This window comes from Macrotis lagotis, chromosome 6, assembly GCF_037893015.1.
Source record: "Macrotis lagotis isolate mMagLag1 chromosome 6, bilby.v1.9.chrom.fasta, whole genome shotgun sequence".
NCBI lineage: Eukaryota > Metazoa > Chordata > Mammalia > Peramelemorphia > Peramelidae > Macrotis > Macrotis lagotis.
The window spans coordinates 163,152,584-163,167,599 of record NC_133663.1 but is presented as its reverse complement, the minus strand read 5'-3'; the positions used below and the strand labels follow the sequence as shown (position 1 = coordinate 163,167,599).

The following is a 15,016-nucleotide window of genomic DNA, read 5'->3' as shown; positions in this document are numbered from 1 at the left end:
GATCTGCATGAATTTATGCTGAGTGAAATGAGCCGAACCAAAAAAACACAACACACTAACAGCAACATGGGGATGATGATCAACTGATCAACCTTAATGGACTCACTCATTCCATCAGTACAACAATCAGAGACAATTTGGGGCTGTCTGCAATGGAGAATACCATCTGTATCCAGAAAAAAGAGCCGTGGAGTTTGAACAAAATTCAAGGACTATTCCCTTTAATTTAGGGGCAAAAACAGATATCTTATTGTCTGATCTTGTTATCTCTAAGACTTTTTGTTTCTTCCTTAAGGATATGATTACTCTCTCATCCCACTCAACATGGAAACAAAGTAAAGACTGACAGATTGCTTTCCATGGAGGGGGGTGGGATGGAATGAGGGAAGTAAGATGGGGGGAAAAATTGTAAAACTCAAAAACTCAAATATAATCTTTAAAAAAGGGGGGGTTAGAATGTTGATCTACGATATCATTAGTATAGGAAACATCTAATTATAATTTAGTCTTGGAGAGATGTCTAGAGCATTAATTGATTATATATGACTAGCCAGTATCACACTGCTAGTCATTGTATCAGGAACAAGACTTGAACTGATGTCATTTTAGCTTCAAAAAAAAGTTTTCTATCCTTTTTTGTCATTCTAGTTCTTATCTTTAAAAAAATAGAGGTTTTTAATGAGGAAATAATAGATATGGAACTCAAAAATACAGAAGTAAAAGAAAACATGCCAGAAGAAAAGCAAAAGAAAAATATTTTAAAATAACAAATAGATTCTGTACAAACTAAAGAAACTGCTTAGAAAGACAGGATACTCAGTTATAATTTCATTATCAAACTACCCAAAACTTTTGGAAACTGATAAATTAATGACTGATTAAATATTCAGATTGCTATCAGAGAATAACACTATGGTGAAAATGTAAAGGTTTAACTTTTTAATCTCAATGCCAAACAACAAAATATAAGGAGCCAGGAGAAGCAGCTTCAAATCTGAAGGATTAAATTTGAATAACTCAGGATTATTTTGCAGTTATAAGAAACCAAAGGAAAAAGCAGGATAGAACATCCCCTGGAGTTGGGACCTTTGCTGACCAGACACTATGGAAGGCTATGACTATGGATGAGGTGGATCAAATGCATGTCAGTGAGTGTTGTGGCAAAGAATTAGGGTCCTGCTGGCTGTGATCATTAAGAAGAAAACCACCTTCCCTGGTTTCATATCCAGGGCAGAGCTTGTATAAACCAGAGGGACTGTAAGGAGTAAAAAAGTTTTCAATGACAGTGCTGTTGAGGGCTCTCAACAAAACTATCTAAGGTCAGGTACCCAGGCAAAGTTCAGAAAACAAGAAGTACAAAAAACCTGAAGCTTGAGACATTATCTCTCACCCCTTAGGACCAGAGCCCAAATCTAACATAAAGTTTACAGTCAAGAAATAAGCTACTAAAAGAAGTAAGCAAAATAAAATAACCTGGCTCTGAATAGTTATCACAGTGATAGAAAAAATCAAGATTCAAATTCAAGAAAACAGTGAAGTCAAAACAACATTTCTACTTCAAAGAAAAATATTAAATAGTAAAAAGTCCAAAAAGAGTTCTTGGAAGAGCTTTAAAAGGACTTTAAAAATTAAATAAGAGAAGTTGAAGAAAAGTTGGGAGGAATAGAGTAATACAAGAAAATTGAGAAAAGTATGAAAAGAAAGCCAATCAATTAGAAAAAGAAATCCAAAAGCATACAGAAGAAAATAAGACTTTAAAAATTAGAACTAGGAAAGGAGAAGCTATTGACTTCATAAAATACCAAGAAATAATAAAAAGAATGAAAAGATGAAAGAAAATGTGAAACATATCATTATAATAAATACTGACCTGAAAAACTTTTCTAAGAGAGACAATTTAAAAATTGTTGGACCACCATAAAGTTATGAATAGACAGAATACTTCAAGAAATTTCTAAAGAAAATTTGCCCTGAAGTTTTAGGGAGTGAATTAGAGAGTAAAACAGAATCTAAAAAATCCATAACTAACAACCTTGAAAGAGATCACAAGATAAAAATTTACAGGAATTTTATAGCTCCCAGGTCAAGGAAAAATATTAAAAGCAACTAGAAACAATTTAAGTACTATGGAGTTTTAATCAGGATAATTCAAGATTTAGCAACATGTACATTAAAAGAACAAAAGGGCATGGAATATCAGATTCCAAAGAGCAAAGGAGTTGGGTTTGCAATAGAGAATACTTTAATCCAGCAAAGCTGAGTGTATCCTACAAAGGAAAAAAGAATTTAATGAATTATAGGACTTTAAGGCATTCTTGAAGAAAAGACCAGAACTGAGTAAAAATTCTGACTTACAAGAATCAGGAAAAATATAAGGGATTTACTAAGGTGAAATGATTTACTTCTTATATGGAAAAACATTATTTGTAACTCTTGAGAATGTTATCATTACTAGGAAAATTTGAAGAATATATAACTAGGTCTGGGATTTTGTTTAGTGGGATGGGATGATCCTAAAAAATGAAACTGTGGAGGGAGAGGTAAAATGGAGCAATAATCACAATAAATAAGTGAATGGAAGAATTGTTACAGTGGAAAACAGGAGCAGGTAGATAGTTAGAAGTGCTAGAACTTTATTCTCATCAGAAATGAATTAACATATACATCTAGAAGGGTATAAAAATCTTCTTAACTTATTAGAAAAGGAGGAATAGAATTTTTTAAAAGAGGGAGAAAAGGATAAACAGTGAGGAAATTAGGATGGAAGGAAATAACACAATTGGTGATTATAACTTTGAATGTAAAAGGGATGAACTCACACATAAAATGTAGATAGAATGAATTAAAAACCAGGACCCAACAATATGTTGTTTACAGGAAATACATCTGAAAATGAGAGGTACACATAGAGTAAAAATAAAGCACTGGAGTAGAATTTATTATGCTACAATCAATGCAAAAAAAAGTAGGTGGTAGCAATCATCCTCTGAAAACGTTAAAGCTAAAATAGATTCAATCAAAAGAGATTATGAAGGAAGATGCTATCCACCTCCAGACAAAGAACTGTTAAACAGATGTATAGTAAAGGAAAGAGGGAGACAGTTCAGTACTTAAAATGTTAAAAAAATAAAATTTAATTTTAAAATATTGTTTGGGGAATAAAATGTGAAAGGTCAAATAAAAGGAGAGATATTTATACAAAAATATTTACAACAGATCTTTATGTTGTGGTAAATAACTGGAAACTGAAGGAATATCCATCAACTAGGGAATGACTACAAGTGTCAGTACATAATTATGATGGAATACTACTGTACTTCAAGAAATAACAAGCAGGTTAATTTTGGAAAGACATGTAAATTGATACAAAGTGAAGTGAGCAGAACCAGGAGAACATTGTATACTATAACAATAATCATATGTAAATAAGTTAGTTTCAGGAACACAATAGAATTGTTTTGGATAAAAGGACTCATGATGAAAAATGTTCTCTACCTTTAGAGAGAGAGAGAAAGAATGAGTCTGGAGGCAGATAAAAGCATACTTCTTTTTTAGGTTCTTGCAAGGCAAATGGGGTTAAGTGGCTTGCCCAAGGCCACACAGCTAGGTCATTATTAAGGTCCTGAGGCTGAATTTGAACCTGACTCCAGGGCTGGTGCTTTATCCACTGTACCACCTAGCCACCCCAAAGCATACTTTTTTTTACATTCTCTATTTTTTTATTTGCTTGGATTTTCTTTTGCAACACAGATAATATAGCAATGTATTTTGAATGATGTCACACATGTAACTGATACCAAATTGTTTGCCCTTACAAGGGGGAGGGACAGGAGGAAAGGAGAGAATTTAAAGCTCACAATGTTAAAAATTAATGATAGAAAAAAGTTTATATGTAATAAATTGGGAAATATTTGACAAAATTAACTAAAATATACATACAGGTTTGTTTTTTTTTTTAAAAAAGGGAGAAGGTTCTAAAAGTTGTTAGGTAACAACTACTAGAATCTTGATTAAGTGGTAGTATTGAATGAAACTAAAACTAAGAGTAAGGCCTGGAGATGGCAATGGGGAGCAAAGGAGTATTCCAGCTCCCTACCTTGAGCACTGAGTCAGGGAATGACATCAGGAGAAAGTCAAGCCTCCGTGAGAGCAAGAAGAAGGAAGGAGTATGAAAGGAAAAGGTTTAAAATGAGAGCAAATTTGTCACTTTTGGATCAGGCATTCTGAAGAGTACTGCCAAAGGAGTAGGTAGCTTTAGAGGAGAACACAGAATGGAGGAGATAAGGGAGAGATCAGGGAGGGACAAAGGACAGGGGTTTAAACAATGGGAGTGTGAGATTCAGGATCACTGAGAAGAGGGAGGGTATAGTGTAGAAGAGTTCAGTAATCATTGAGGAATGTGTTCAGGTAATCATCATCCCTAGATGATCTATCTACTTAATGTTGAAGTCTTCCGATGGTATCAAGCAACTAGCTATCTGTAAGGTCCCAGGTAAGGTAACTGGTGGGTGGGAGTTGCAGTAAGTCAAAAAAGGTGCTGAGAGGGAGTGAGATGGCATGGCTGCTTATAAGATGTAGGTCACTAAGAAGTGTCCTCCTTTAGTGTCAGGGTTTTGGATACTGACATGTGCCCTTGAGTGGCACAAATCTTCAATTTTCTTTTGTCCATCTCTCTTCCTGGACTAGACATGCTCACTTACTCTACCATTCCATAGCAGCAATTTGGATTGGTGCCCCAGAAAGGTAATCACTCAGCTATTATTCTAATATTCAGGGACTTAGGAGACAGTCATTGTGGTTGACTTCCCTCAAAACTGGATAGATAGATAGATAGATAGATAGATAGATAGATAGATAGATAGATAGATAGAGATATATACCCTTGACTAATTTATTTCTCATGAATATATCAGTTACTATCAAATATTTACTGAAAATACAAAGCAAACATATAATTTTCCACTCAAAATTATACATTCCCACTCTCCAATAATGCAGAATATCCACAGAATGACTGAGCACACTCTTGAAGTTGCAGGGCAGTGAGGCACACATGTGGAAGAACATGTGGCCAGGACAACTCACAACTTCATAACTGTAGACTTTACATAAAAGTTCCTTGAGAAATGATTTTCTTTTCTTTTTTAACAAATACATCCATGCTGTGCTCAACTAACAAAGCAACCGGATTTGTCCATCTACTGAGCTAATTCTTTGATGCTTTTCTTTCAAGTAAACTCTTTCCCTTAGCTGAGATTACTCCTCAGCAGCAACTATAGTATTCACCACTTCTGAATTCAGGCTTTTAGTCAGTGTCTTCAGTTAAAGTAGTATTGTGCTAAAGCTAACAAAAGCACGTCTAACTTCGCACCCTTATCAGATTCTTGTATTTCACTTCCCAGTAATATGTGGCAATGCAGAGAAGTAAGGTGTTCATGGAAGTTTTTGGAGAGAAGATAAGGTTTGAAAAAAGGAGCTGGAAAAGAAGTATTTTGCTGTAATGAGGGTCCGTTTGATATTGGATATTAAAATCTGTTGTGAATTCAGTTAAAACATTTACATAACTTCTTAGAACTCTATTCAACAAATGTTGATTATGAATAGAGGCAAAAGATGAAGGAAAAATCCAGTGTTGGAGTTTGACAGGTTGTGAGAAATGTACTACTGATTGGTTTTGCTAAACTGATTTTTTCTTCTATAATCTTTACTAAAAGTGATTCCTCAGTGTGTAGTGGATGGGGAAGGGATATAGGCAGAAAAAAATGTAAAAAACAAGTTGATTTGTACTGGTTAAAAACTAGAGAAGTTGACTGGAAAAAAACAAATCAGGTAAACAATATAAATAAGTAAATTAACCCAGTAGCTTTGTTTTGATAAACTCAGAGGCTCTATATAGTTAATGAGGTGAGGACTTGATAGTTGTTGTCAAAAACTGCTGGGGAAAACAAAAATAATTTAACAGAAGGTAGGATTATACCAACACTATATACTGTATATCAAGAAAAGTTCCAAATGGATAAATGACTCAGATATAAAAGTTCATATCTTAAGCAAATCGAATTACCTTTCACATTTATGGAGAGGGGAACAGTTCATGAAGAAACAGGAGATGGAGAGGTAAAAGGTAAACATGAAGGTTAAGAAAAACAATTTTGATTATATAAAATTTAAAAGTTTTTATACAAAGAAAACCAATGCATTTAAAATTAGAAGGAAAAAACTAAGAAAAAAAATTGTACTTGTCTTCTCTATTAATCATCTCATTTGCAAGATAGATCAATCAATACCGAACATTTTTAAAAACCTACCGTGCCAGGATCTGTGTTAAGTGCTAGGGGAACAAAGAGGCAAAAGAGAGAGAAGGCACTGGGATTAGGAGGAGTTGGGGAAGACTTCCTATAAAAGGTGAAATTTTAGTTGAAACTTAAAAGATAGCCAGGAAAGTCAGTTGTTAAAGAAGAGGAAAGAGAAAATTTATAAGAATAAGAGCCATTCCCCAATTGATAAGCAGTTTTTAAAAAGTTAAGAAACTCAAATTATAAGCAGCCAAATGAAAAAATATTCTAAATCACCAAAAAATTAGAAAAGTATAAGTCAAAGCAACTATGAAATTCAACCTTACAATCTTACAGCTAATTAGCAAAACTTCCTTGAATAAGATAAAGACTAGCTTATCTTATGCAAAAATTCTACTCCATTGCAGATATCTATAGCAGCTTATCTTCTTAATCTAAAGCATCATATAATATTGGTTAATTAGTTAATTAATTTAAATAGTTAATAATTAGTTAATTTCTTAATCTTATAAGACATATGACACTTTTGACAAGGTCATATTTAGCTTATTTTAGAGGTATCATATTACTTATAGAGCATATTTTTGTAGTTGGCATAGAGGATAGAGCAACAAACCTTGAAACAAGAAGATCTGAGGTTAAATTCAACCTCATACATTTACTGGTTGTGTGACCTCGCGGTCCCCCTGGCAAGTCATTTAACCCATTGGCTTTACTTTCCTCATCTGAAAAATTACAATAATAATAGTCTGTACCATCCAGAGTTGTTCTGAAGTTAATATTTATGAAATGCTATTATAAATTCTAGATATTAAAACAAATAGATAAATTTATTTCTTTTCTTCCTCAAACTCCTTCTGCACTGACAAAGAACAACTTTTCATTTTTGCTTTCAGACCATCTGTTTGTTTGATTGCAGTCTTAAACTCATATTTCCTGCATTTTTAAGACAACCATGTAATATTTTCATTTTATAGGTCTTTTTAGCTGTTTTATTGAAGCAATAGCAAAATTCCCATATGCTGTGATCAAGCACATAACAATTGTGTTCAAATGTAATGTGACCTGACCTCAAATTCCTAAATATTTTTCATAATTCATAGAATAACACAGCAAGAATCCTTTCAGAGCTGAATAAGTCAATTGACCTTTACTAGTTATAGTACAGTTAGCTCATCCTTATGGACTGCCTTCCCAACAAGCAATATCAAGGACCATCTTTGGCAAGGTTTTAAAGCGGCAGATCATTCAATAATATAAAATAGGATTTGACCAAATGGTAGACTTTCTTGTGCAACATGCTATAAGGAACAATCATCTTCTGAGTTAAGAGTTGGCATTACCCTTAGAATGATCATTGGAAATAACTTCCATAATATTTAATACTTCATGAGAATAAAGACAATTAAAAATGTATAAATTTTTGAGTTATTTTTCAATTTTAGGATGGGGGAGAGGGAGAGAGAGAGAGAGACAGAGAGACAGAGAGACAGAGAGAGACAGAGAAAGAGACAGAGTCAGAGAGAGAATTAAGCACCTAAAGGTCTTTCTTGGGAATTTTAGTATAATAAATTCAATCAAGATAAGCAGTTAAAAAACTGGCTTCCAACCTCTCTGAATACTAGAAAGTTGTCAACATTAATATTAAACATTCTTTTTTAAAAAATGAAAGACTAGCTTTTGCATACTTTAAAACCATAGAGAACACCTAATCAAACAAAAGAAAACAACAAAGATCACCTTAAATTGGATTTCCCTATCATCTTGGTATGATTTAAAACAAATCATGAGACTAGACTTAAATCCAGTATAAAGGAAATTCAGAGGAAATCACTGGTAATGGGGAATGACTCTAACATAATAATATAATGTCCAAGTTCACGTTTCCCTCATTTAGAAACTAAATGCAACCCAGATTAACTATCATAGCTCCCCTGAAAAACCTATGGTCACACATGACAATTTTACACATGAAATTAATTGAGCAAACTCGATCTACTTCCTACACGGATTCAATCTGAAAAATCTTCATTCAGAAATTTAATAGAAAGGAAGTTACAGGTCAAAGTTGAAGATCACTCTCAGTAATGAACACAAATATTAAGAGTCACATTGTACTTATTGGTCCTATCATACTAATTGTGCAAGTATCAAATTCTCCAGATGATATATTTTTTCAATGTCTCAACTAAATCTTTTAGTTTTAGTACCATTAGAAGGTCATGATCCTAAGTGGCACACACACATAGAGAGAGAGACAAAGTGGCCCCAAAAAGGCCTAGATAAAGAATTTTCTCCCCTTTAAAATGAACTGAACATTCTTGAGGCACAGTAAAATAAAAACAATCTGTGTTCAGCAAGAAATGACTCCAAAACTTATTTGTCCAACCTTATGAAGCAAAACAACTCTAAAAAAAACTTTAGTGCTTTCCTAATTGCAATGATAAGCCATCATTCCAGAAGAGAAAGGATGAAATGAGCTACTTGTCTTTTCCCAAAAAAAGTGAGTGAATTAAAATTCAGTTTCATACACATGGTCAGTGTATGAATTTGTTTTGTATATTTGTTATGGGGGCTTTATTTTCCCTTTCTATAAAATTAGAAGAGGTGAAAGAGAGATAAAATAAATGTGTGTAAAGCGAATGTTTCATATCCAATCTTCTCTTTTATCCCTTGATTTCCAACATGCATGGTTTGGTAATAGTTAATTTCATCATAAAAAAGAAAAGTTAATTTTTAAAAAATTTTACTTTCTCAAGGTGTTTGATAGGTTACTGGCTGGTAATTTTACTTTAAAAATAAGGGGCAACTAGGTAGCATAGTGGATAGACCACCTGCCCCAGAGTCAGGAGGACCTGAGTTCAAATCAGATCTCAGAAATTTAATGATTACCTGTGTGACCTTGGGTAAGTCACTTAATCCCACTGCCCTCCCCAAAATAGATAAATAAGTTTGGAAAATGAATGCCAGCATAATATGAGCAGTTCCATCATGATGATAGCTGTTGGCAGCAGAGAGAGAAGAAATGCTATCAAGTACTTTCTGCAGTACTGTAGACTTTTGCAAAACAACACAATCAGGGACTAGGGGAAGTAAAAGAAATAAAGAGATCAACATGGAATTTAGTACTCAGAGTTGAGATGACCCCAAATTGAACAAAAACAGCACAAAACTAAATGAATGAAAGACAAAGAACCAACATGGACATTCTTCATAGTTCACAGCCACGAAAGAGACAGATTAACTGTGTGCCCAGAGGCAAAATAACTGAGTCATATGTAGCAACAATCTTTCACAAGGATAGCAAACATTACTACTATCAAGAGCAAATTCTTCAAAAAAGTAAAAGAAACATTACTCAAAACACAGTGCATAAACAGGTGTTTGCAAATAGAACATTTAAAAAGACTAATCACCACCTTAGCAAAAAGCTAGATGATAATCCTAACCTAAAGCAATTTCCCTCATTCTCTGGAGGAATTCTAAAAATCAACTTTTCTAGAAATTTCAACATGTTGGTTGAATCTATTTTCTTTCTTTGAACTTATTTACTTCAGAAATAGAATCTTATTATTAATCATTATTATTCAAAATCATATTTGCAGATTGCTTATTTTCCAGTGAATTATATAGCCAAATAGTTATAGGCATTTTTTTGTTGTTGAGGGGGTATAAATTTCTATACTGTGTTGTTTAATGTTCAATAAGTAATTAAATAAATCTCTTGGAAACTATTTTTCTGTATAGTTTACAATCTCGGTATTATCAAGATGTAATTTCTATAACCAATCAAAAAAATGAATAAGAATAGAGAAAATATCTGATGGAATGTTGGAAGAGAAGCATTAATATTCTAATATAAGCCAATGGTACTCAATCTCCATAGTACTTTGAGAAATAAAATTCATAAGGAAAGAGATTTTTTAAATACCAAACTCTACAAATTTCCTTCAGTTATCTTGAATGCCAGTATTTCCATTTAGAGTTGAAATACACATCTTACAGGGACTAGGATTACACCATAATCCAAGTACTCTTGGATTCTTTCCATTCCACATTAGGCAAAGACGTTACAGATTTTCTGAGTTCTACTTGAAGAGGCAGGAAGCTGTTTATCTCTAACCCAGAGCTTCATTTTACCTCTGTCATCCCTGTGGTGGTGAGATTTATATTAGCTTTGGTTATGCAAAACTAAATTATTCCTAGTAATTTCACTATTATAAAAAAATAGATAACTAAGGTGAAGTTTTTTGATAATATGAAATACAGTTCTGATACTAGTTCTTTGATAATGAACAATTCACTTCATCTCCCTGAACCTCAGTTTCCTCATATATAAAATGAGGTTAATGACACCTGCAGTACCTGCATCACAGGATTGCTGTGAGGATCAAGTATGAATGTAGGACTCTGTAAATTTTAAAATAATTATATTGTCAGATATTATTATTATTTTAAAAGATATTGTTATATGGGGGGTTGTACCTGTGACTTCATTCCCTTGTGTAAGGAACTTCAAGTTCTCTATCAAAGCAGGTACTATATTAATAGTCTTAGAGTTCTAGTATGTGTCAGTCAGGACTGGATTGCATTTTTTTCATGGCTCCACCAAGCTGCCAATTTCATTATGGCCGAACTAATTCCAGTACCAAATTCTTGCCACAATTATGTTTTGCGAGAATGCAAGGCAATCCGATTGGACTAGATTTCCATAACCTTTTATACATATCTAAAGGGCACAGTTTTGTTTTTGTTTGTTTTTATTTCCCTGTAGACTGCTTAGAGGTAGGACTGAAAAAAAGAGAGAGAAGAAAAGCTTTGTTGCACCAAATTGGGTCATTCAGAAAATGGGGTGGGGGAGAGAGAGAGAAGGCAGCCAGATATATAGAACTTGAAAGAGCTTTCTTTACTTCATCCTAACAATGATGCCAATTTTGAAACCAGTCTTCAAATCTTTCTCACTTTTAAGATGGGAAAAATGAAGTTAAAAAAAAAATGACTGACCGCCAGACACTATTAATGGTAAAGCTGCTCAACTAAACCATTCAGTTCTTCCAAAATCTGCATAACAATTTTGGATCTAAGATTATGCAGTCTATTGAAGGGAGAAGAGTTAGATCCTAGCTGAGTTCATAAGGATTGGAGTGCGCGTGCTATATAGAAGGGCTAGAAGCAAGAAGGGTTTTTTTTAAAAAACACTGCATTGTAAGTCACAGAGGAAAGGTCCGCTCTCTCCTGACCAGTCTGCTTAAACAAATAACTGGCAATCAATATGGTTTTTACCATAGAATAGAATAAAAACGGCACACTAGCCACGCTGCTATTATGTACACTGCTAAGCTGTTCCAGATGAAAATCAAGATTTTTTCCCTCCAAATCCTTGCATTGAATAAGCCCAAGGAGCTACAAGGAACTCATTCCTTTGTAAGGCTCAATCCGGAGGACACTGAACATATTCCTCAAACCAACAGGAAGCAATGAGTTGTTCATTTGGCATTATAGCTATAAATGCACTTCAGACTCATTAAGAGGAATTTATCCTTTGCTTTAAAAATAAACAGACGCACATTCAGCACCAAGCTGGATCACGCATTGAAAGTTTCCAGAACTTGGGGTTTTTAAATCACATTCAAAAGATTTTTTTAAATGGGCACCACATTTAAGTTTGCCACACGTGGAAGGGGGGAGGGGAGGATGGCTGCTCTCCAATTTGCGCTCCGACCCGACCCGTCTTTGTCGCCCAGGTCGAGGGATTGCAGTGTAACTTGGTGTCCACATCTGAACAAGCTCCGGCCACTTCACAGGACACACAATCGCGTTTAACAGCTCCCCGCCCCATCCTCGGCTCCAGGAACTAAGGCAGACACGCCAAGTGTCCAGAAGCAGCTTTCCAATGCTATCACCCACGCGGGGGATGGGGGGGTGGGGGAGTTTGAGGGCAAGACACCCAGGGTCCCTGGGCTTCCTTCCAAGCAGGCGCAGCGCCGGGGGTCTCCCACTATTGTTACGCTCCGTGTCCAGCAGCCTGGCCCAGGGACCTCCGACTCGCCCAAAGCCCCACCCACCGCCCCATCTCCGACCCAAGCGAAGCCATCCTCACCTGCCCCACACCCCCAGCCCGCTCCCAGAGGCCGCCCAGGGTCCCATTGCCTTCTCCTCGGCCCTTGCACCGCGGCCTCCAGCGCCTCGGCTTTCCCCGGAGCCAAGCGACTTCCACAAGTTGCTGCAGCCGCAGTTGCTCTCCCTCTCCCCACACCCTCCGGGACAAGTCCGCTGCCCTCCTCTTCCTCCGAGCCGATCTCCCCGCCCCCCTTCATTGTTCCCATAGCAGCTCTTACCTCCACGGCTGGGGCTGGGGCTGGGGCCGGGGCCGCGCTGCTCCCCCAGCGCCCGGGCTCAGGCTCCTGCCGCTCCCCCGCTCCCCGGGCCCCGGCCGCCCGGAGAGGCTGCTGCCGAGGCTGCTGCTCGCGCGGCTCCCGGGCTGGGGCCGCAGCGGCCGCTTTCTATGAATACCCCCTTCTCCGGCTGGAGAGCAGAGCTGGCAGGGGCCGGCGGGGGTCCGAGCCATTAAAGGGTGCCCGGGGATGGGGAAGAAGGGGAGGAGCAGGAGGACGAGCGACGAGGGGCGAAGGGGAGGGAAGGGAGCGGGCTCAGGGTCGCCATGTCCGGCTCGACGCCCGGGCGAACACCATCTGCCCGGAGAAGCCCGAGAGGCGGCGGCTGTGCCTCCTTCCTTCCCCGCCCCCTTCTCCCTCTCCACCCCTCCCGAGAAAATGAAAAGGGGGGGACGGCGGGGATGGCTGCCTTGCCTCCGGGGGAGCCGGCCGGCGAGCGGGAACTGAACCGGGCAGCCCCACCGCCGCGGGCGCCCGCACCTCCCCGCCCCTGGGCCAGCCCCCTCCGGAGGGGGAGGGGAGAGGGAGGGGGAGGGGGAGGCTAGGCGGAGGAGAGCGAGGGAGAGGGAGAGCGACAGCCCCCTCCAGCGTTCGGTCCGGCTTCCAGCCAGCCTGCTGCCCAGGCGCCGCCCCGCCCCGCCCCAAGCTCCCGGGGAGACCCCAGGACACGCCCCAGGTCCCGGGGACACAGCTTGGGGCGCAGCGCCTAAAGGAAGCTGGGGGTGCCGGGCGGGATGTCGTGGCCGCCGCCCCGGGCTGGGGTCGCCATCCGTCCTCCCCGCCCGGCACAAACAATGCTCCCCCTCTCCCCGAAGAAGTCACCCCCCTCCCCCAAGCTCCACCCGGGACTCCCTACCCCTAGTTCCTTATCATGACCATCAGGACCGAAGGTCCGGGCTTGTTTTCTCTCTGCGACGCCACCGGAGAGGGAATAAAAATGGGAGAAAGCAGAGGAAGACTGGAGCCATTCTTTATACCTTTTAAGAGAAACAACCGGGTTTGCCGAATTTAAAGAAAGAAAACTAGCGAGGCTGATGAACAGGTAAACCTCGAGACCGTGTAGAGGTTAGGACAGAAGAACTGGGGGTGCCGAGACCCCCGGATTGCTCCTGCTCTCTCCCTGGGGTAATCTGAAGCGGCGTCTCACCTAGCTACCCACCGAGGTGTTTTTCTTTCGGCGGCCCCCTGGGGACAGGAGCTCGTCTTTGCTGCCAAAGCACCCGCGCCACCCCTTTCCTCCACCGCCGCGCTCCGCCTCTCTCGCGCCCCTGCTACCTACAGGCGGCAAAGGGGTTAATCCCGAAGGGATCAGCTGCCGCGAAAGCCCGTCCCACCCGACTGGAGGAGCCTGAAGTGGGCCCTGGGTCAGGCGCAACCAGTATCCCTAGCCGTTCCCCACCCATTCCGGCCCTTCCTGCCCTCTCCTGGACTTCACAGCAAGGACGGATTCGCCCTGGTGGGAGGCACACCTGGATTCCTCCCCATCCGTCCCCCGCCCCTTATATTCTCGCCCCAGCCTGGTTCTCCCGCGGGCAGACAAAGTCCCTCTCCCCAGTTTATTTTCTTTCCACGAGGGAGAATAGACTCCCTTGGCTAGAGAGGCTCTCGGACTCTGCCCCCAACCAAATGCAACGTTCCTTTGAACTCCGGAAGACCGGGAAGGCGTGCTCCAGTGGCCCGATTGACAAAAGAGAGATACTGTTCCAGCAGGTGCTGCCATAAGTATTCACCCTTCAGACTGCTATCTTTCTTTACCGCCCCTCCTACACCTTCTAGCTTCCTTATCTTAACAGATAAGAGCCCTCTTAGACTATTTTTTTTTTACCTGAGAAGTCCTTTGTGGCAGTTGATCAGAATCTGAGCTTCTAGAGATAGAAACGAGAAAAACAAAAAGGTTCAACCATATCTTCGGCCACCAAATTCACTAAAAGGTCTCACTTTCCTGTATGTGTGTTCGACTTGAAGGGACACTGGACCCAAGACCCTTTCCAGTTTGACTCCTATTGAGGATTATAAAACCCAGACTGTCAGAACCCCTCCACCAATGAGAGAAGTTTTAATAAATGGTAAATATATATATTCGTATATTTACCATTGCTGTCAACTTACAGGTCATTTTGGATGCTTAAAATTTACAGATAAGCCTAGCATCTCACTTCAACCCAATCAAACCTTTTAAGGAGACCTCATTTTAATGAATGGTTCCAAGAGAGACTCAAATTTTTCATCTCTTTTCTTTGACCCTCCATAGGTAGTGAAAATGCCAATGAAGAGTTCAACAAAGAATCTAATGGAGCTGAGTCTCACAGAATGACTAAATCAATA

The 15,016-nt window shown here is 39.1% G+C and overlaps 1 protein-coding gene across 2 annotated transcripts in view; it reads right to left on the bottom strand.

Annotated features, from left to right (window-relative positions):
- FARP1 (FERM, ARH/RhoGEF and pleckstrin domain protein 1) overlaps nucleotides 1–13,941 on the bottom strand; it is a 331,424-nt gene extending 317,483 nt beyond the window's left edge. The window contains exon 1 of one of the 2 annotated variants that reach the window (XM_074191932.1): nucleotides 13,851–13,941. The gene's annotated coding sequence lies outside the window, so the exon portion shown is untranslated. Of the gene's footprint in view, nucleotides 1–12,634; nucleotides 13,144–13,850 lie in introns of those variants that run through there. The other variant, XM_074191931.1, reaches the window with a different exon arrangement.
- Between the last annotated feature and the right edge of the window lie 1,075 nt (nucleotides 13,942–15,016).